This window comes from Argopecten irradians, chromosome 4, assembly GCF_041381155.1.
Source record: "Argopecten irradians isolate NY chromosome 4, Ai_NY, whole genome shotgun sequence".
Lineage (NCBI taxonomy): Eukaryota > Metazoa > Mollusca > Bivalvia > Pectinida > Pectinidae > Argopecten > Argopecten irradians.
The window spans coordinates 13083730-13108622 of NC_091137.1; the positions used below are offsets into that span (position 1 = coordinate 13083730).

General features: G+C 37.2%; 1 protein-coding gene across 5 annotated transcripts in view; it reads left to right on the top strand.

Moving 5' to 3' along the window:
• Window positions 1-799: 799 nt before the first annotated feature.
• Window positions 800-24893, top strand: part of LOC138320657 (microtubule-associated protein 2-like) — a 100352-nt gene continuing 76258 nt past the window's right edge. For 2 of the 5 annotated variants that reach the window (XM_069263798.1, XM_069263803.1), the window contains exon 1: window positions 802-1083. The gene's annotated coding sequence lies outside the window, so the exon portion shown is untranslated. Of the gene's footprint in view, window positions 1084-6127; window positions 6329-24893 lie in introns of those variants that run through there. The other 3 variants (XM_069263802.1, XM_069263800.1, XM_069263799.1) reach the window with 3 other exon arrangements.

A 24893-nucleotide genomic window follows, 5' to 3' on the forward strand; every position in this document is an offset into this window, starting at 1 on the left:
GCCGCTTTGGAAAGGTAGTGTGAAATTCCAACCATCAGAATGACGTAACTGAACTACATGTGTATTGATGTAGAGCAGGGTACCAGCCATCATAAATAAGTATTACTAAAAAACGGTTTTATACGTAGCTTGTATCAAACATTCATTCTAAAATACCTTTGGATAACATTTTACGAATATCGTCCAATTTTGTGGGTGGCGCCATCTTGCGCGCAAAGTCCTTGGATGGACACCAAACCCAATGTACATAAAACACATTCCTAAGTTCCTATGTAAGCAATGGTGATATTTATACATTCCTAAAACGTTAATATCCAAAAGGTTGCTGATGATACTGCGACATTGCCACGCGTTTATGAATAACCATTTACTTGTGATAAGACGTTACAAGGTGGTCGTTTTCAAAATTCTATGTGGAATCTAAAATAAAAAAGAAGAAAAAATGAAAAGGTGTTTCCTGCTTAGTTAATTGTTATACATACATTGTACTACAATTTATATATATATTCGCCCATTATATGAGAATATATATAAATGCGGATTTAGTCGTCTAGACGAGGCCTAATTAAGTACTACATGTACAATAACTTAAAATAATTATATACACGTATAATATCCGCGATCATGATTTACATAGCTGTCAAAAAATAAATCTAGAATGTGTTTTTTTTTCCATCTGATTTAGGTGACATTTGTACATTCTAGCTTTGCATATGTTTAAATCTATTTTCCGTTTATTCTGTACCATTCGTTTTCCGTTTTAGTAACGCGCTGCATTTTTCTCAAATGATGCTACCGAAGATATAGATCTCTACACAATCGCCTTTTGAGACGACCCCTGATGTAACTCGTCCAGCAGCATGCTGAGGCTATTGGCATTACCAGAGTTATAAGAGGAGATTTGAGGATACGTATTTTCGTCGGTGCCCTGTAGGTGCCGGTCAGGACTACCTGTCTATACTAGAGGTTATCTGGGATATCTATCTTGACCTGACAAAGGATGTGTGGATCTTAAATCCCGAGGGTACGGAGGGAATGATATTCATTCATGGTTACAAACGCAGGCCGCTACAGTTGACGACGGTAGGTACATATGCGCCGAGGGATGGAGCGTATAATTTGGTAGATTTCTAATTACATATTACACATGAACAAGCTCCCGGGCCGTATCGCCTTATATTGGTGAGTTATCCATCATAGATTAGGACGTGTTTGTGGTAAAATTTGTCACGCCACACATGTACGTGTTGGGTGTAGTCGCTACATGTAGCGTCGGTCGAGTCGCAGACAGTCTAACACAGGGAATTGGTACACATTCCCAAACCCGCAGTCAATAATGGTATACACATGATACAATGCTACACATATATATTCTGTAGATAGTTAGTCCTGTGATGGTACAGGTGCTTTCTCTGTCATCGCCGAACAATGAACAATGAATCGGCATCCTGGCATTTAAAACATGTAAGCTTGATGACGGTGAATTTGATATTTATCACTATCAGCTTTACATTTTGACGCAGGTCGCAAAAGTGAGATAATCTCCCCAGGCCTAACATCAGCCGACGTTCAAGACTTGACTAAGCTAAAACTATTTATGAACAACATGCATTTAGTGTGACTAATAATATGAAAATAATTTGGTGGTGTTAAAGCTGACAATGCTTGGCAATACAGGTTAAGTTGGGACAACCATTAAATACTGTACAGCTACAGATTAACTGTCCTTGCTTTCACCTTGTCACAAGTGTTTTTTCCGCTCACCTGTCTAAAGAGCATCTATATAATGTATGGTCCTCTCCAAATTTTTAAAAAGCTGTGACCAGATTTTGATCCTGTGCTCAGATTTTGATCCTGTGCTATATCAGACATTCAGCTCAGAAAATAGATATGTCCATGTTTGACGATGCAGTATTTAATTACAATGACATGTATGAAAAAGAATAGCAGTATTAATGATACGATAATTGTAAAGCTATCGTAAAACTATGTTGAAACTCTTTGTAAGCTTTAAGGTGTATTTTTTTTAATTGTTCCCTATTTTATTGTAGAGATTTGATAAGTTTATTTTTAGTACAGAATAGAGTTATCCTCTTCACTGGACTCATAATCATATACATTAGGAAGGTATTACCAAGTGCTGGACCATATAGCCACCAGGCACCAAGTTTGTTAAAAAAAGTCAAAAAATTGATAGATTATCTCCCCTTGTTGAAATTATATTGGCATTTGATTGGTGTATATTATTATAGCTTGCATTGGATTTCTTTAATGGAATGTACTTATATGTCCTTGATAGAGGTCAGTGATGGTCAAAATGTAAGTCAAAGTGACCTCGTAATGACTTTCCTAGGTGATCCATGAATGAGTTGATCCAATATGACAAAAAGCTTCTGATTAAGGCTGGACATGAGAAGGCTGAATTCATTGGACCAAGCCAATGTAACCCATAGTCCCCAATGTACAGTTAGAGGGACAATGATAGGCCATGTGTAACTGTAGACTGGGATGTCCATCACATACTCTGAGAGTAGTATCAGTCACACTATGGCCAATTACTGTAATTACATTGGATATATCTGTTACACATGTGTTACTCTCAGCAATATTTTTACACCCAGAGCAGAATTTGCTAAAAACAAGTTGTAAGCAACGTTCTATTCATAGGCTGGGTCATTTAAGGATGTGTTTTGGTGTTGGAGGAAAGCAAGTGTGAATGAAGAAAACACTTCAACTTTAGATATTCTTCATATTTGGTTTAAAATGTGAACTGAAGTCAACTTTAATAAAAGAATTTGTTGGAATGATACAGAGGAAAAATATTACTTGAGAATATGTCCCTGTTTTTTACATGTGTCAATTAGTAGTGTCAATACAATTAGTCATTTTGCTAATGAGATCACTATTCTCAAGATGGTTTTTGAACCATCACCATATGTTGCGACACAGAGATATTGTGTTACATTAAAAAATGAATTGCTCTGAACCATTGGGACTTTTTTCATTATGACATGAGTTGAACATCTTTTGGTCCTAGACGTAGCAAATATCCTGGTGCCCCTTGTGAATACAAAAATCAATTTCATTTGTTGATAAAGGGTGTAATGATAACGTGACAAATCAATTATATCTGGTTTGTAATTATGTTGGTCTGGAAGCCTTTCTCTTTGCCAGTCTGAGTCCAAACCCGGGAACAGACATCACATAGTTTTCACAGGATACTCTGGTTTCCTCCCACACTAAGCTCCCTGCTTCCATCCCAGCCTATCCTGATTTATAGGTTAGAGCTAAAGCAGTTTCTGGATAAAGCTTAATAAATAAAGTTAATTGTGAACCAGAAACAATTGGACTATGTCAAAATACTCAAATATTATTAGGAGGAATTTCATGGGTTGGTGGTGGAGGGGGTGGTTGGTTGGTGAACCAATGCAGCTTTCTTGTATAATTTGCTCCATATAATTATACATCCTATAGATATAGGTATTAAATGTGGTGGTATAACAAGATAAAACACAGGTGATTAGATCTATATATGGAGAGGACTAAAATTGATGCTAAATTGGTTGATTGTACATGAATATAGAATGTAATAGCTGTTACAATCAAAAATAATAGTTTCATCATAGTAATTACTAAGGCAATTAACAAAATTTAACTATTTATGATACTGCTGATTGCTGTTATGAAAGTGAAAGTATGTCCTAGCTGCAACTAGCAGGCTGTTGTGTTTAATACAGATCTGATAGATTGTACAAATGATTACAGTGCAGGTGGCCCAGGTAGGCATACATTCTAGATGATCAGTATATTGTCTAGGTGTGAAAAGCCTTGTAACTACAGGCAGTGTTGTAGCCTTGTTGGATTAGAAACATAAAATTAGAGAATGATGTCATCACAATGGATTGAGGTGTTGATGATATTTAGTGTACTGTTGTGTGACATCATAGTCCTAATTGATTTAATTGTCTTTGCACGTCAGCAGTTTTAAATTAGTGTTGGATTATTTAGTGTTAAACCTATTACCAGTACCTTCAAAATATTTACCCACGATATTATAATATAGAGATTGGTGGCTAAATATTTACCCACGGTAAAATAATATAGAGATTGGTGGCTAAATATTTACCCACTGTATTATAATATAGAGATTGGTGGCTAAATATTTACCCACGGTATTATAATATAGAGATTGGTGGCTAAATATTTACCCACGGTATTATAATATAGAGATTGGTGGCTAAATATTTACCCACTGTATTATAATATAGAGATTGGTGGCTAAATATTTACCCACGGTATTATAATATAGAGATTGGTGGCTAAATATTTACCCACGGTATTATAATATAGAGATTGGTGGCTAAATATTTACCCACGGTATTATAATATAGAGATTGGTGGCTAAATATTTACCCACGGTATTATAATATAGAGATTGGTGGCTAAATATTTACCCACGGTATTATAATATAGAGATTGGTGGCTAAATATTTACCCACGGTATTATAATATAGAGATTGGTGGCTAAATATTTACCCACGGTATTATAATATAGAGATTGGTGGCTAAATATTTACCCACGGTATTATAATATAGAGATTGGTGGCTAAATTTACCACGTATATATATAGAGATTGGTGGCTAAATATTACCCACGGTATTATAATATAGAGATTGGTGGCTAAATATTTACCCACGGTATTATAATATAGAGATTGGTGGCTAAATATTTACCCACGGTATTATAATATAGAGATTGGTGGCTAAATATTTACCCACGGTATTATAATATAGAGATTGGTGGCTAAATATTTACCCACGGTATTATAATATAGAGATTGGTGGCTAAATATTTACCCACGGTATTATAATATAGAGATTGGTGGCTAAATATTTACCCACGGTATTATAATATAGAGATTGGTGGCTAAATATTTACCCAGGTATTATAATATAGAGATTGGTGGCTAAATATTTACCCACGGTATTATAATATAGAGATTGGTGGCTAAATATTTACCCACGGTATTATAATATAGAGATTGGTGGCTAAATATTTACCCACGTATTATAATATAGAGATTGGTGGCTAAATATTTACCCACAGTATTATAATATAGAGATTGGTGGCTAAATATTTACCCACGGTATTATAATATAGAGATTGGTGGCTAAATATTTAGTATTATAATATAGAGATTGGTGGCTAAATATTTACCCACTGTATTATAATATAGAGATTGGTGGCTAAATATTTACCCACGGTAAAATAATATAGAGATTGGTGGCTAAATATTTACCCACGGTATTATAATATAGAGATTGGTGGCTAAATATTTACCCACGGTATTATAATATAGAGATTGGTGGCTAAATATTTACCCACGGTATTATAATATAGAGATTGGTGGCTAAATATTTACCCACTGTATTATAATATAGAGATTGGTGGCTAAATATTTACCCACGGTATTATAATATAGAGATTGGTGGCTAAATATTTACCCACGGTATTATAATATAGAGATTGGTGGCTAAATATTTACCCACGGTAAAATAATATAGAGATTGGTGGCTAAATATTTACCCACGGTATTATAATATAGAGATTGGTGGCTAAATATTTACCCACGGTATTATAATATAGAGATTGGTGGCTAAATATTTACCCACGGTATTATAATATAGAGATTGGTGGCTAAATATTTACCCACGGTATTATAATATAGAGATTGGTGGCTAAATATTTACCCACGGTATTATAATATAGAGATTGGTGGCTAAATATTTACCCACGGTATTATAATATAGAGATTGGTGGCTAAATATAAATATTACTTTTGAGAACCAATCTAAATGTAAATATTACTTTTGAGAACCAATCTAAATGTTAAGAGATTCATTTTAACAAAATATTTTTCATTCATATTCTACCCTGGCACATGTAAAATGTATGCTGGCCCAGATTTTAAGTATAGATGGTATTTCACTGATACTAAGACTGTTGAGCCTTTTGGTATATGGATAGTGTTATCATAGATAGACTCTGATCAGATAGGGGTCCCCAGCTCTGAGAGAGGCTTGGACCCACTCCTGTGAAACACACAGTCTGTCTGTCAGACCTAGCCAACAACATACCTCAGTGAATCCCAATGTGTATTGACCTACAAACAGCTAGGCTGTGATAACTGTGTGTAGGTATCCCCTAGTCCTACACTATATTGGCCCTCCTGTCAGGATGTTAGCTGTAAGCATTGTGATGGCCTTTTATCTGTTGATGATGATGAGAGTATTTTAATGGAGATGGACACTTTTATAGGACAAAAAGGTAATACATGTGTACTCTTCTCTCTAAAACATGCTCAGCATCAGTTTTACATTTTGATCGTGCTCTAAGGAGTTACTCCCCTTTTTTAATAGACCACTATATATAAGGTACAGCCTAAAATAACATGCTGACCATTGCTGACCATGGTTTAAACCACTTTATAACTGGTTACTACTTTTTCAAACATGCAAACATCAGTATATTTATATACATGTATTTATTTATTTATCTACTTATGTTACAAGTGTTTGCGTTTTCAATTTTTATAAAAAGAGTTGTTCCCCTTTATCATAAATAAAAATACAACTATCATATGTAATAATTAGATATCTTCAGATCATGACTGGTATGTTCTGACATATATATTGCATACTTAATAGGAGTAATTTAAAAAAAAAAATGTAAACCTTGGATATAGAACATTGCTTGCTCTATATAATTAGCAAAAAATGAATACATTGGTTTTGAGAAAACCGACCATAATCAAATAATGTGAGGTATGTAAATGTATTGTAGACACTTTATTTCTAGTGCACAGCTCACCTGTATTTCTCTCACCTGCTTTACCTGTTCATGATTTTTCCATCATCCACTGCAGATTTAAAATCCCTGACAAGGATTGTACCCTTAAGGTACACTTAACTTAACTCTAGATCAAAGTGTGGTCTAGAAAGAAGCTCACTAGGTGATGATATGATCATGTACAGATAACACCACAATAGTACTTGTGCAATGACGCAGTAGGATGGTTTTCACAATTCATTTGAAAAGCATCCTTTTTCATTTTATGACATTAATTCACCGAAAATAAGCTCCCTCTTAGCAGTGAGCTTCCTCTCTTTCAACAATGAGCTCCCTCTCAGCAATGAGCTCCCTCTCAATAATGAGCTCCATCTCAATAACAAGCTCCTCTTAACAATAAGCTCCCTCTAAACAAAGAGTTCCCTCTCAGCAATAAACTCCTTGGCAATAAGCTCTCCATCTCAACATTATGTTCCCCCTCAGCATTGAGCTTTCTCTCAGCAGTAACCTCCCTCTCAGCAATGATCTCCCTCTCAGCAACAAATTCCCTCTCAGCAACAAATTCCATCTCAGCAACGTGCTCCCTCTCAGCAATGCGTTCCCTCTCAGCAACAAATTCCCTCTCAGCAACGAGCTCCCTCTCAGCAATGCGTTCCCTCTCAGCAACAAATTACCTCTCAGCAGTAACCTCCCTCACCGCAACGAGCTCCCTCCCAGCAATGCGTTCCCTCTCAGCAACAAATTCCCTCTCAGCAACGAGCTCCCTTTCAGCAATGTGTTCCCTCTCAGCAACAAACTCCCTCCAGCTATGAGCACCTTTCAGCAATAAGCTTTCTCTCAAGAATGAGCTCCCTCTCAGTAATGAGCTCCCTTTCAGCTATGAGTTACCTTTCAGCAACAAGCTCCCTCTCAGCAGAAATCTCCCTTTCAGCATTGAGCTCCCTTTAAGCAATAAGCTCTCTCTTAAGAATGAGCTCTTTCTCAGCAATGAGCTCCCTTTCAGCAATGAGCTCCCTATAGCAATAAGCTCCCTCTCAATAATATGCTCCTCTTAACAATAATCATCCTCTCCGCAATGAGTTCCCTCTCTGCAATAACTCCTTCTCGGCAATAAGCTCTCCATCTCAGCTTTAAGCCCCACCTCAGCATAAAGCTTTCTCTCAGCAGTAACCTCCCTCTCAGCAATGATCTCCCTCTCAGTAATGAGTTCCCTCTCAGCAACGAGCTCCCTCTCAGCAGAAAGCTCCCTTTCAGCAGAAAGCTCCCTTTCAGCAATGAGCTCCCTTTAAGCAATAAGCTCTCTCTTAAGAATGAGCTCTTTCTCAGCAATGAGCTCCCTACAGCAATGAGCTCCCTCACAACAATGAGTTCTCTATCATCAATAAGGACGTCCCTCTCAGCAATGAGCTCTATCTCAACGATAAGCTCCTTTAAACAATAAGCACCCTCTCAGCAATTAGTTCCCTCTCAGCAACAAATTCCCTCTCAGCAATGTGTTCCCTCTCAGCAATGAGTTCACTCTCAACAACAAGCTCCCTCTCAGCAATGAGCTTCCTTTCAGCAATAAGCTCTCTCAAGAATGAGCTCCCTTACAGTAATAAGTTTCCTCTCAGCAAGGAGTTTTTTCTCAGCAATGAAATCGTTTTCAGCAATGAGCACTATCTCAGCAATGAGCACTATCTCAGCAATGAGTTTCCTTTCAGCAATGAACACTCTCTCAGTAATCAGGTTCCTCTCAACAATAAGCTCCCTCTAAGCAGTAAGCTTCTTCTCAGTAATAAGCTTCCTCTTAGCAATGAGCTCCCTCTAAACAATGAGCTCCCTTTCCCTCTCAACAATATGCTCCCTCTCAGTATTAAGCTCCCTCTCAGCTATGAGCTCACTCTCAGCAATGAGCACCCATACATCAATTGGTTCCATCTCAGCAATGAGTTCCCTCTCAGCATTGTGGTGTTATCTGTACATGATCATATCATCACTTAGTTACTTCTTCCTCTCAGCAATAAGCTTCCTCTCAGCAATAAGCTTCTTCTCAGCAATACACTCCCTCTCAGCAATGAGCTCCCTCCTTCTCTCAGCAATGAGCTTCCTCTTCCTCTCAGCAATAAGCTCCCTCTCAGCAATGAGCTCCCTCTCAGCTATGAGCTCCCCCTCAGCAATAAGTCCCCTATCCTTTACCAAGAATTCCATAATATATATATATCTAGGGTCAGAGCCTATCGTTGGTAGATACAGTAAGTAGCCCTATGTAATGCTATATGGTGGTTATCAATCATGGACAGCAGTGATTATGCTGTAGTGTTTATATGGTGTTTGTCAATCATGGACAGCATTGCAGTGATTATGCTGTAGTGTTATGCTATATGGTGTTTGTCAATCATGGACAGCAGTGATTATGCTGTAGTGTTATATGGTGTTTGTCAATCATGGACAGCAGTGATTATGCTGTAGTGTTATATATGGTGTTTGTCAATCATGGACAGCAGTGATTATGCTGTAGTGTTATATGGTGTTTGTCAATCATGGACAGCAGTGATTATGCTGTAGTGTTATATGGTGTTTGTCAATCATGGACAGCAGTGATTATGCTGTAGTGTTATATATGGTGTTTGTCAATCATGGACAGCAGTGATTATGCTGTAGTGTTATATGGTGTTTGTCAATCATGGACAGCAGTGATTATGCTGTAGTGTTATATATGGTGTTTGTCAATCATGGACAGCAGTGATTATGCTGTAGTGTTATATATGGTGTTTGTCAATCATGGACAGCAGTGATTATGCTGTAGTGTTATATATGGTGTTTGTCAATCATGGACAGCAGTGATTATGGTGTAGTGTTATATGGTGTTTGTCAATCATGGACAGCAGTGATTATGCTGTAGTGTTATATATGGTGTTTGTCAATCATGGACAGCAGTGATTATGCTGTAGTGTTATATGGTGTTTGTCAATCATGGACAGCAGTGATTATGCTGTAGTGTTATATGGTGTTTGTCAATCATGGACAGCAGTGATTATGCTGTAGTGTTATATGGTGTTTGTCAATCATGGACAGCAGTGATTATGCTGTAGTGTTATATGGTGTTTGTCAATCATGGACAGCAGTGATTATGCTGTAGTGTTATATGGTGTTTGTCAATCATGGACAGCAGTGATTATGCTGTAGTGTTATATATGGTGTTTGTCAATCATGGACAGCAGTGATTATGCTGTAGTGTTATATGGTGTTTGTCAATCATGGACAGCAGTGATTATGCTGTAGTGTTATATATGGTGTTTGTCAATCATGGACAGCAGTGATTATGCTGTAGTGTTATATGGTGTTTGTCAATCATGGACAGCAGTGATTATGCTGTAGTGTTATATATGTGTTTGTCAATCATGGACAGCAGTGATTATGCTGTAGTGTTATATGGTGTTTGTCAATCATGGACAGCAGTGATTATGCTGTAGTGTTATATGGTGTTTGTCAATCATGGACACAGCAGTGATTATGCTGTAGTGTTATATGGTGTTTGTCAATCATGGACAGCAGTGATTATGCTGTAGTGTTATATATGGTGTTTGTCAATCATGGACAGCAGTGATTATGCTGTAGTGTTATATGGTGTTTGTCAATCATGGACAGCAGTGATTATGCTGTAGTGTTATATATGGTGTTTGTCAATCATGGACAGCAGTGATTATGCTGTAGTGTTATATGGTGTTTGTCAATCATGGACAGCAGTGATTATGCTGTAGTGTTTATATGGTGTTTGTCAATCATGGACAGCAGTGATTATGCTGTAGTGTTATATATGGTGTTTGTCAATCATGGACAGCAGTGATTATGGTGTAGTGTTATATGGTGTTTGTCAATCATGGACAGCAGTGATTATGCTGTAGTGTTATATATGGTGTTTGTCAATCATGGACAGCAGTGATTATGCTGTAGTGTTATATGGTGTTTGTCAATCATGGACAGCAGTGATTATGCTGTAGTGTTTATATGGTGTTTGTCAATCATGGACAGCAGTGATTATGTGTAGTGTTATTATGTGTTTGACAGCAGTGATATGTGTAGTGTTATAATGGTGTTTGTCAATCATGGACAGCAGTGATTATTGATCTGTAGTGTTATATATGGTGTTTGTCAATCATGGACAGCAGTGATTATGCTGTAGTGTTATATATGGTGTTTGTCAATCATGGACAGCAGTGATTATGCTGTAGTGTTATATATGGTGTTTTGTCAATCATGGACAGCAGTGATTATGGTGTAGTGTTATATGGTGTTTGTCAATCATGGACAGCAGTGATTATGCTGTAGTGTTATATGGTGTTTGTCAATCATGGACAGCAGTGATTATGGTGTAGTGTTATATATGGTGTTTGTCAATCATGGACAGCAGTGATTATGCTGTAGTGTTATATATGGTGTTTGTCAATCATGGACAGCAGTGATTATGCTGTAGTGTTATATATGGTGTTTGTCAATCATGGACAGCAGTGATTATGCTGTAGTGTTATATATGGTGTTTGTCAATCATGGACAGCAGTGATTATGCTGTGTGTTATATATGGTGTTTGTCAATCATGGACAGCAGTGATTATGCTGTAGTGTTATATATGGTGTTTGTCAATCATGGACAGCAGTGATTATGCTGTAGTGTTATATATGGTGTTTGTCAATCATGGACAACAGCAGTGATTATGCTGTAGTGTATATATGGTGTTTGTCAATCATGGACAGCAGTGATTATGCTGTAGTGTTATATGGTGTTTGTCAATCATGGACAGCAGTGATTATGCTGTAGTGTTATATATGGTGTTTGTCAATCATGGACAGCAGTGATTATGCTGTAGTGTTATATATGGTGTTTGTCAATCATGGACAGCAGTGATTATGTGTAGTGTTATATGGTGTTTGTCAATCATGGACACAGTGATTATTTGCTGTAGTGTTATATATGGTGTTTGTCAATCATGGACAGCAGTGATTATGGTGTAGTGTTATATGGTGTTTGTCAATCATGGACAGCAGTGATTATGCTGTAGTGTTATATATGGTGTTTGTCAATCATGGACAGCAGTGATTATGCTGTAGTGTTATATGGTGTTTGTCAATCATGGACAGCAGTGATTATGCTGTAGTGTTTATATGGTGTTTGTCAATCATGGACAGCAGTGATTATGCTGTAGTGTTATATATGGTGTTTGTCAATCATGGACAGCAGTGATTATGGTGTAGTGTTTATATATGGTGTTTGTCAATCATGGACAGCAGTGATTATGCTGTAGTGTTATATGGTGTTTGTCAATCATGGACAGCAGTGATTATGGTGTAGTGTTATATATGGTGTTTGTCAATCATGGACAGCAGTGATTATGCTGTGTAGTGTTATATATGGTGTTTGTCAATCATGGACAGCAGTGATTATGCTGTAGTGTTATATATGGTGTTTGTCAATCATGGACAGCAGTGATTATGCTGTAGTGTTATATATGGTGTTTGTCAATCATGGACAGCAGTGATTATGCTGTAGTGTTTATATGGTGTTTGTCAATCATGGACAGCAGTGATTATGTGTAGTGTTATATGGTGTTTGTCAATCATGGACAGCAGTGATTATGCTGTAGTGTTATATGGTGTTTGTCAATCATGGACAGCAGTGATTATGGTGTAGTGTTATATATGGTGTTTGTCAATCATGGACAGCAGTGATTATGCTGTAGTGTTATATGGTGTTTGTCAATCATGGACAGCAGTGATTATGCTGTAGTGTTTATATGGTGTTTGTCAATCATGGACAGCAGTGATTATGCTGTAGTGTTATATGGTGTTTGTCAATCATGGACAGCAGTGATTATGCTGTAAGTGTATTGTTAGTGTTATGGTGGTTGTCAATCATGAGACAGCAGTGATTATGTAGTAGTGTTATATGGGTGTTTGTCAATCATGGACAGCAGTGATTATGCACCTGTAGTGTTATATGGTGTTTGTCAATCATGGACAGCAGTGATTATGCTGTAGTGTTATATGGTGTTTGTCAATCATGGACAGCAGTGATTATGCTGTAGTGTTATATGGTGTTTGTCAATCATGGACAGCAGTGATTATGCTGTAGTGTTATATATGGTGTTTGTCAATCATGGACAGCAGTGATTATGCTGTAGTGTTATATGGTGTTTGTCAATCATGGACAGCAGTGATTATGCTGTAGTGTTATATATGGTGTTTGTCAATCATGGACAGCAGTGATTATGCTGTAGTGTTATATATGGTGTTTGTCAATCATGGACAGCAGTGATTATGCTGTAGTGTTATATGGTGTTTGTCAATCATGGACAGCAGTGATTATGCTGTAGTGTTATATATGGTGTTTGTGTCAATCATGGACAGCAGTGATTATGCTGTAGTGTTATATATGGTGTTTGTCAATCATGGACAGCAGTGATTATGCTGTAGTGTTATATATGGTGTTTGTCAATCATGGACAGCAGTGATTATGCTGTAGTGTTATATATGGTGTTTGTCAATCATGGACAGCAGTGATTATGCTGTAGTGTTATATATGGTGTTTGTCAATCATGGACAGCAGTGATTATGTGTTAGTGTTATATATGATTGTTTTGTCACATCATGTGATTATGCGTGTAGTGTTTATATGGTGTTTGTCAATCATGGACAACAGTGATTTATGCTGTAGTGTTATATATGGTTGTGTTGTCCTATCATGTGGTCAACAGTGATTAATCTGTAGTGTTTTATGGTGTTTGTCAATCATGGACACAGTGATTATGCTGTAGTGTTTATATGGTGTTTGTCAATCATGGACTCGCATGATCTATGCTGTAGTGTTATATGGTGTTTTGTCAATCATGGACAGCAGTGATTATGCTGTTAGTGTTATATGGTGTTTGTCAATCATGGACAAGCAGTGATTAATGGCTGTAGTGTTTATATGGTGTTTGTCAATCATGGACAGCAGTGATTATGCTGTAGTGTTATATATGGTGTTTGTCAATTGGACAGCAGTGATTATGCTTGTAGTGTTATTATGGTGTATATGTAAAGTCATGAACAGCAGTGAGTCATGCTGTTAGTGTTATTTGATTAAGTTTGGTAAAAATCATGAGTGGACAGCAGTGATTATGCTGTAGTGTTATATGGTGTTTGTCAATCATGGACAGCAGTGATTATGCTGTAGTGTTATATATGGTGTTTGTCAATCATGGACAGCAGTGATTATGCTGTAGTGTTATATGGTGTTTGTCAATCATGGACAGCAGTGATTATGCTGTAGTGTTATATTGGTGTTTGTCAATCATGGACAGCAGTGATTATGCTGTAGTGTTTATATGGTGTTTGTCAATCATGGACAGCAGTGATTATGCTGTAGTGTTATATATGGTGTTTGTCAATCATGGACAGCAGTGATTATGCTGTAGTGTTATATGGTGTTTGTCAATCATGGACAGCAGTGATTATGCTGTAGTGTTATATATGGTGTTTGTCAATCATGGACAGCAGTGATTATGCTGTAGTGTTATATATGGTGTTTGTCAATCATGGACAGCAGTGATTATGCTGTAGTGTTATATATGGTGTTTGTCAATCATGGACAGCAGTGATTATGGTGTTGTAGTGTTTATATGGTGTTTGTCAATCATGGACAGCAGTGATTATGCTGTAGTGTTATATATGGTGTTTGTCAATCATGGACAGCAGTGATTATGCTGTAGTGTTATATATGGTGTTTGTCAATCATGGACAGCAGTGATTATGCTGTAGTGTTATATGGTGTTTGTCAATCATGGACAGCAGTGATTATGGTGTAGTGTTATATATGATGTTTGTCAATCATGGACAGCAGTGATTATGCTGTAGTGTTATATATGGTGTTTGTCAATCATGGACAGCAGTGATTATGCTGTAGTGTTATATATGGTGTTTGTCAATCATGGACAGCAGTGATTATGCTGTAGTGTTATATATGGTGTTTGTCAATCATGGACAGCAGTGATTATGCTGTAGTGTTTATATGGTGTTTGTCAATCATGGACAGCAGTGATTATGCTGTAGTGTTATATATGGTGTTTGTCAATCATGGACAGCAGTGATTATGGCTGTAGTGTTTATATGGTGTTTGTCAATCATGGACAGCAGTGATTATGCTGTAGTGTTATATGGTGTTTGTCAATCATGGACAGCAGTGTTATATGCTGTAGTGTTATATATGGTGTTTGTCAATCATGGACAGCAGTGATTATGCTGTAGTGTTATATATGGTGTTTGTCAATCATGGACAGCAGTGAAGCTGATTATAGTTTGTCAATGCTGTAGTGTTATATTGGGTGTTTGTCAATCATGGACAGCAGTGATTATGCTGTAGTGTTTATATGGTGTTTGTCAATCATGGACAGCAGTGATTATGCTGTAGTGTTATATATGGTGTTTGTCAATCATGGACAGCAGTGATTATGCTGTAGTGTTATATGGTGTTTGTCAATCATGGACAGCAGTGATTATGCTGTAGTGTTATATATGGGTGTTTGTCAATCATGGACAGCAGTGATTATGCTGTAGTGTTTATATGGTGTTTGTCAATCATGGACAGCAGTGATTATGGTGTAGTGTTATATATGGTGTTTGTCAATCATGGACAGCAGTGATTATGCTGTAGTGTTATATATGGTGTTTGTCAATCATGGACAGCAGTGATTATGCTGTAGTGTTATATATGGTGTTTGTCAATCATGGACAGCAGTGATTATGCTGTAGTGTTATATATGGTGTTTGTCAATCATGGACAGCAGTGATTATGCTGTAGTGTTATATGGTGTTTGTCAATCATGGACAGCAGTGATTATGCTGTAGTGTTATATATGGTGTTTGTCAATCATGGACAGCAGTGATTATGCTGTAGTGTTATATATGGTGTTTGTCAATCATGGACAGCAGTGATTATGCTGTAGTTGTTATATGGTGTTTGTCAATCATGGACAGCAGTGATTATGCTGTAGTGTTATATGGTGTTTGTCAATCATGGACAGCAGTGATTATGCTGTAGTGTTATATGGTGTTTGTCAATCATGGACAGCAGTGATTATGGTGTAGTGTTATATGGTGTTTGTCAATCATGGACAGCAGTGATTATGCTGTAGTGTTATATATGGTGTTTGTCAATCATGGACAGCAGTGATTATGCTGTAGTGTTATATGGTGTTTGTCAATCATGGACAGCAGTGATTATGCTGTAGTGTTTATATGGTGTTTGTCAATCATGGACAGCAGTGATTATGCTGTAGTGTTATATATGGTGTTTGTCAATCATGGACAACAGTGATTATGCTGTAGTGTTATATATGGTGTTTGTCAATCATGGACAGCAGTGATTATGCTGTAGTGTTTATATGGTGTTTGTCAATCATGGACAGCAGTGATTATGCTGTAGTGTTATATATGTGTTTGTCAATCATGGACAGCAGTGATTATGCTGTAGTGTTATATATGGTGTTTGTCAATCATGGACAGCAGTGATTATGCTGTAGTGTTATTATGGTGTTTGTCAATCATGGACAGCAGTGATTATGCTGTAGTGTTTATATGGTGTTTGTCAATCATGGACAGCAGTGATTATGCTGTAGTGTTATATATGGTGTTTGTCAATCATGGACAGCAGTGATTATGCTGTAGTGTTATATGGTGTTTGTCAATCATGGACAGCAGTGATTATGCTGTAGTGTTATATATGGTGTTTGTCAATCATGGACAGCAGTGATTATGTTGTAGTGTTATATATGGTGTTTGTCAATCATGGACAGCAGTGATTATGCTGTAGTGTTATATGGTGTTTGTCAATCATGGACAGCAGTGATTATGCTGTAGTGTTATATGGTGTTTGTCAATCATGGACAGCAGTGATTATGCTGTAGTGTTATATGGTGTTTGTCAATCATGGACAGCAGTGATTATGGTGTAGTGTTATATGGTGTTTGTCAATCATGGACAGCAGTGATTATGCTGTAGTGTTATATGGTGTTTGTCAATCATGGACAGCAGTGATTATGCTGTAGTGTTATATGGTGTTTGTCAATCATGGACAGCAGTGATTATGCTGTAGTGTTATATGGTGTTTGTCAATCATGGACAGCAGTGATTATGGTGTAGTGTTATATATGGTGTTTGTCAATCATGGACAGCAGTGATTATGCTGTAGTGTTATATATGGTGTTTGTCAATCATGGACAGCAGTGATTATGCTGTAGTGTTATATATGGTGTTTGTCAATCATGGACAGCAGTGATTATGCTGTAGTGTTATATGGTGTTTGTCAATCATGGACAGCAGTGATTATGCTGTAGTGTTATATATGGTGTTTGTCAATCATGGACAGCAGTGATTATGCTGTAGTGTTATATGGTGTTTGTCAATCATGGACAGCAGTGATTATGCTGTAGTGTATATATGGTGTTTGTCAATCATGGACAGCAGTGATTATGCTGTAGTGTTATATGGTGTTTGTCAATCATGGACAGCAGTGATTATGCTGTAGTGTTATATATGGTGTTTGTCAATCATGGACAGCAGTGATTATGCTGTAGTGTTATATATGGTGTTTGTCAATCATGGACAGCAGTGATTATGCTGTAGTGTTATATGGTGTTTGTCAATCATGGACAGCAGTGATTATGCTGTAGTGTTATATATGTGTTTGTCAATCATGGACAGCAGTGATTATGGTGTAGTGTTATATATGGTGTTTGTCAATCATGGACAGCAGTGATTATGCTGTAGTGTTATATGGTGTTTGTCAATCATGGACAGCAGTGATTATGCTGTAGTGTTATATGGTGTTTGTCAATCATGGACAGCAGTGATTATGCTGTAGTGTTATATGGTGTTTGTCAATCATGGACAGCAGTGATTATGCTGTAGTGTTATATATGGTGTTTGTCAATCATGGACAGCAGTGATTATGGTTGTAGTGTTTATATGGTGTTTGTCAATCATGGACAGCAGTGATTATGCTGTAGTGTTATATGGTGTTTGTCAATCATGGACAGCAGTGATTATGCTGTAGTGTTATATGGTGTTTGTCAATCATGGACAGCAGTGATTATGCTGTAGTGTTTATATGGTGTTTGTCAATCATGGACAGCAGTGATTATGCTGTAGTGTTTATATGGTGTTTGTCAATCATGGACAGCAGTGATTATGCTGTAGTGTTATATATGGTGTTTGTCAATCATGGACAGCAGTGATTATGTGTAGTGTTATAGTGTTGTTCATGGACGCATAGTGTTATATATGGTGTTTGTCAATCATGGACAGCAGTGATTATGGTGTAGTGTTTATATATGGTGTTTGTCAATCATGGACAGCAGTGATTATGCTGTAGTGTCAATATGGACAGTATATGTGTATGTTATGTGTTTGTCAATCATGGACAGCAGTGATTATGCTGTAGTGTTATATATGGTGTTTGTCAATCATGGACAGCAGTGATTATGGTGTAGTGTTATATATGGTGTTTGTCAATCATGGACAGCAGTGATTATGCTGTAGTGTTATATATGATGTTTGTCAATCATGGACAACAGTGATTATGCTGTAGTGTTATATGGTGTTTGTCAATCATGGACAGCAGTGATTATGCTGTAGTGTTATATATGGTGTTTGTCAATCATGGACAGCAGTGATTATGGTGTAGTGTTATATGGTGTTTGTCAATCATGGACAGCAGTGATTTATGCTGTAGTGTTATATATGGTGTTTGTCAATCATGGACAGCAGTGATTATGGTGTAGTGTTATATGGTGTTTGTCAATCATGGACAGCAGTGATTATGCTGTAGTGTTATATATGGTGTTTGTCAATCATGGACAGCAGTGATTTATGGTGTAGTGTTTATATGGTGTTTGTCAATCATGGACAGCAGTGATTATGGTGTAGTGTTATATGATGTTTGTCAATCATGGACAGCAGTGATTATGCTGTAGTGTTTATATGGTGTTTGTCAATCATGGACAGCAGTGATTATGGTGTAGTGTTATATGGTGTTTGTCAATCATGGACAGCAGTGATTATGGTGTAGTGTTATATATGGTGTTTGTCAATCATGGACAGCAGTGATTATGGTGTAGTGTTATATATGGTGTTTGTCAATCATGGACAGCAGTGATTATGGTGTAGTGTTTATAGGTGTAGTTTTATATGATGTTTGTCAATCATGGACAGCAGTGATTATGCTGTAGTGTTATATGGTGTTTGTCAATCATGGACAGCAGTGATTATGCTGTAGTGTTATATGGTGTTTGTCAATCATGGACAACAGTGATTATGCTGTAGTGTTATATGGTGTTTGTCAATCATGGACAGCAGTGAGTATGGTGTAGTGTTATATGGTGTTTGTCAATCATGGACAGCAGTGATTATGGTGTAGTGTTATATGGTGTTTGTCAATCAGATATTAGACCTTTATCATGGTGCAATGATATTCTTTACCTTCTTTGAAGTTCATTCAAGGTCATAGGGGTGAAATATGTGATGGTATTGAAATTTAAATGTACTACTTAGTCCATATAGTTTATTTTTAGCATCTTCAACTGCTACATATGTACCATATCTGTGACGAGCCAATAGAAGAACACTGACTGATAATAATTTTAAGTCTGGTAGATGTATAGCAGGAGTCTTACTAAGGAACATCAATATAGTTTTTAGGTCACCTTAGACAAAGTCTCCAGTGACCTATTCTAATCGCCTTTTGTCCGTTGTCGTGCACCCTCCATTGTGCGTCGTGCGTCGTCCGTCGTATGTCCGTAAAAATTTTACATTTCCGACTTCTTCTCAAAAACCGCTGAAGCAAATTCAATGAAATTTTCACAAACCTTCTAAGCCATAAGGCCAATCAAAATTGTGTATTATATGGTCCCCACCCCTCTGGGGGCTGTGGGAGGGACCAAAAGGGGTAAAATTGACTATAATTTCAAAAATCTTCTTTTCCACTCACAGATGTGATAGAATCAAATACTCTTCACAGATGGAAAGGTCTAAAGGTCCTCTGCAAAAATTGTGAATTATGACCCTAGGGTCTCAGGTTTCCCCTTGGGGAGGGGGTTAAGTTTAATATAGCTTAGTTTATCTAGGGAAAACACATTTTTGAGCATTATTTGGTCATTTGTAAAAGGAAATGAGTCAAATGTTGTCAGAATTATCCCTATGAAATGGCCATTGAATCATATTAAAAAAAATTTATGACTGACTCCCAGGGGCCTTAGGGGTGGGGCCAAAAGGGGTCAAATAAGCTAAAACTTCAAAAATCTTCTTCTGAAATCTGGAACTGGTAAAATCAAATACTCTTCATAGATGGAAAGGTCTTAAGGTCCTTTACAAGAATTGTGAATTATATGACCCTGGGGTCTCATCTTTCTCCCTGGGGAGGGGGTCAAGTTTACTATAGTTTATTTAGGAAAAACACATTCATGAATGTTATCTGCTTATTTTTCATAGAAAATTAGTCAAACTGGGTTAGAATTATTAGCCTGAGATAGCATTTTATCGTCATATCCATATTGGTCCTGGCCGACCCCCAGGGGCCTTAGGGGCGGGGCCAAAAAGGGTCAGATAGGCTAAAACTTCAAAAATCTTCCTTCTGAATTCACAGATTTGATGGAACCAAATACTCTTCATAGATTGGAAGGTCTTAAGGCCCTTTACAAAAATTGTGAATTTCATGGCCCTGGGATCTCAGATTTTCCCCAGGGGGAGGGGGGTCAAATTGACTATAGTCTATATAGGAAAAACACATTTTATGAACATTATTTGCTTAGTTTTAATAGGAAATGAGTCAAACTGGGTTAGAATTATTAGCCTGAAATAGCATTTTAACACCATATCCATATTGGTCCTGGCTGAACCCCAGGGACCAGAGGGGCGGGGCCAAAATAGGTGAAAATGGCTAAAATTTCAAAAATCTTCTGAATTCACAGGTTTGATGGAACCAAATAATCTTCATAGATTAAAAAGTGAAATTTATAAAATCACTGACACTGACTGTCTTCTAGTTTGGTTTTGTTGTTTAACGTTAGCAAAGCAAATTGGAATTTTAAGCATAAGGTTTGGTAACATAATACACTAACTATCAAAATGAAAAATAAAAAATAAAAATTCTATTAGGAAAGTTCAACTTTAAAGTTTATTTTAATATCGTAAATATTTTTTATATATTTGAACCAACTTTGCAATGCTCTTTCTGTAGCAGCACTCAGGTGACTGTCAAGGCCTCTTGGACCTCTTGTTTAATTTGTCCTTTAATCCTTTTATTATACATGGTGATCAGTATATATATGTTTCTATACTTTGTGTCTCTAGCTTAAACCATTGAAATACAACTTCAAACTTGAATTGGATTATTGATGCACCTAGTTGATTTGCCCAATTTTTAAAGTAAGTCACTATGACCTAGATTTTAGTTTTTAATGAACACCACAGAAAAAAACCTTATGCCTCATGTATACATATCTAGTGGTTGAAAATAGTTTGTTATTTAGTGTATATACAAATGATTATATAATATACACATACCATATTCACTGCAATTAGGGCCCCTCCCTCTGAACGTCCCTCTCCAACCCCATAGTTTTAACAATGGTTTACAATGGTGTGATGCTTATAACATTAGCATTTTATCCCATGTATAACATGAACTTGTAAGTCGTTAACATTCACATGTGAATCATGACGTAATAATGTGTCTGAAAGCAAAGAAGGTATGTGTATGTTTACTGCAAGAGTTTGATGTGCCATGCCATGAATAGGGAAAGAGTTGAGATATGGCTAACTTTTTTGAGAGGGTTTTCTTCCACAACTTATATTTCCGTGACCTTTTTGTTATAATTTTTGCTTAAGCCCCCTAATTATGATAATTATGATAATACATACATGTACAACAATAGTCTTGGTCCCATCTCATATACTTGTAGTTGTTTATCTATCACAGACAACACACATGATGTTATTATCAACTTAAAAAAAACAAGAGAATAAAAAAAAAATGACAAAAGACTACACCAGTCAGCTGCTTCTTAATTTTCTGTCTCATCTGTGAAGCTATTACTTACACAAGTGTTGACAAGTGGTAACCAATATAGAAACATGTGAGACTGGGGAGATGTACTTGTTTGTCCTCAGTCTAGGACTGGGTAAATGTACTTATCTGTCTGTCTTCAGTCTGTAGAACTGGGTAAATGTACTTATCTGTCTGTCCTCAGTCTGTAGGACTGGGTAAATGTACTTATCTGTTTGTCCTCAGTCTGTAGGACTGGGTAAATGTACTTATCTGTCTGTCCTCAGTCTGTAGGACTGGGTAAATGTACTTATCTGTTTGTTCTCTGTCTGTAGGACTGGGTAAATGTACTTATCTGTTTGTCCTCAGTCTGTAGGACTGGGTAAATGTACTTATCTGTCTGTCCTCAGTCTATAGGGCTGGGTAAATGTACTTGTCTGTCTGTCTTTCAGTCTGTAGGACTGGGTAAATGTACTTGTCTGTCTGTCCTCAGTCTGTAAGGCTGGGTAAATGTACTTTGTCTGTTTGTCCTCAGTCTGTAGGCTGGGTAAATGTACTTGTCTGTTTGTCCTCAGTCTGTAGGACTGGGTAAATGTACTTATCTGTTTGTCCTCAGTCTGTAGGGACTGGGTAAATGTACTTATCTGTCTGTCCTCAGTCTGTAGGGCTGGGTAAATGTACTTATCTGTCTGTCCTCAGTCTATAGGGCTGGGTAAATGTACTTGTCTGTCTGTCTTCAGTCTGTAGGACTGGTTAAATGTACTTATCTGTCTGTCCTCAGTCTGTAGGGCTGGGTAAATGTACTTGTCTGTTTGTCCTCTGTCTGTAGGGCTGGGTAAATGTACTTGTCTGTTTGTCCTCAGTCTGTAAGACTGGGTAAATGTATCTGTCTGTCATCTCTAAGGCTGGTAATGTACTGTCTGTCTGTCCTCAGTCTAGGGACTGGGTAAATGTACTTATCTGTCTGTCCTCAGTCTCTAAGGCTGGGTAAATGTACTTGTCTGTCTGTCCTCAGTCTAGGGCTGGGTAAATGTACTTGTCTGTCTGTCTTCAGTCTGTAGGGCTGGGTAAATGTACTTGTCTGTCTGTCCTCAGTCTGTAGGGCTGGGTAAATGTACTTGTCTGTTTGTCCTCAGTCTAGGACTGGGTAAATGTACTTGTCTGTTTGTCCTCAGTCTGTAGGGCTGGGTAAATGTACTTGTCTGTTTGTCCTCAGTCTGTAGGACTGGGTAAATGTACTTGTCTGTTTGTCGTCAGTCTGTAGGGCTGGGTAAATGTACTTGTCTGTTTGTCCTTCAGTCTAGGACTGGGTAAAATGTACTTGTCTGTCACTGTCAGTCTCAGTCTGCTAAGGCTGGGTAAATGTACTTGTCTGTTTGTCCTCAGTCTAGGACTGGGTAAAATGTACTTGTCTGTTTGTCGTCAGTCTGTAGGGCTGGGTAAATGTACTTGTCTGTTTTTGTCCATCATCAGTCTGTAGGGACTGGTGTAAATGTACTTGTCTGTTTGTCGTCAGTCTGTAGGGCTGGGTAAATGTACTTGTCTGTTTGTCGTCAGTCTGTAGGGCTGGGTAAATTCACTTGTATCTGTTTTGTCCTCACTGTCTTATAGGGCTCAGTAAAATACACTTTGTTTTTTTGTTTGTCCCCACTATGTCCCCACACTGTAAAGCTGGATGAATGTTACATCTTGTTGTCCACTGGGGAATAGAAATATTACCCCATATTACAGACAATTTTAGTTTTGTATTCAATAATTCTTATACTGCTGAGATGGCACGGTGTCTTGGAGTAAGGTGGAGGCCCAGACAAGGAGATATTTGTTTATGAAGTTTTAGTCTTTTAAGTAAATGGAGTATGTGTACTGATATTGACCATGTACGTTGATTGGCTACATGGTCTTTAGTTTGGTGATAATTCCCACTCATGTACAATGCTGCTGGCTTCAACTTTTTGATTGATTTACAGACAGCTAGCCAAATGTTTGACATTACAAGAGCTTTCCTGTCTGACTGGTGTTTGTTCGTGTTTCTGCCAACATTATTATGTAAACATAACAACAACTCTGTTGCATAATTCAGAGACAAAATGTGTAAATATATTCTTCACTGATAAACACATATTGTAGCTGCTGGGACACTGGTGATAGATGGTCATTAATATGGACTGATAATTAGTACATCCTTCGATATAACTGGCCATGTTAACATACACATTAAGAATAATGTGGACTGTTTCATTAGTATGCAATCCTTGATCCCAGTTATCAATTACACTAACCTTTATTTACCTCTGGCTACATACACCACGCTTGCTGAGGTTATCAATATTCATATATCTGTGCACCAATGAACATGCATGTAAGTCATCTGAACTCTTGGGGAAAGAAACCAAGATTGTATGATACAATAGAAAAGATGGTTACACCAACAGACACGTGGTTATACATTCTAACAGTCTTGTTGATTGGAGAAGATTTCTGTCTCCACATTTGATGGCTAAAAGGCAGATTCTATACTGTATCTGTCAATTTGACAGATATTACTGTTTTTGACCCAATAATCACCCAGGGAGCTTTAAAAGTGACACAATAGAACCAAATTTGGACTTGCTTTTCATAAGATTATTATACAAAGTAAGCTATAAATCATTTGGCAACAGAAATCAATCGAGAAGCCTTCACAGTTTTTATATCTTCTGTCTGCATTTATTTTGAAGTAAATGAAATTGAAACCTAAAAAGGGGGGGAGCGGTGCTTATAGGAAAGGGGGTGCCGGGCTTATTGGGTCAAATACAGTATATTGAATTAATTAGTAGATTCATTTTGCCAACAAAATTGTTTAAAATCAAAGTAAAGAATGGCATACACAAATATGATGATTTTCTCATTTGAGGTAAAAATTAAAATGAAAAAAAAAGATTAATCTGTGTCCTACCTACCCTGTTTCATTTGGAACTGAAAGGGGAAACTTAACTGTAATTTTATTTG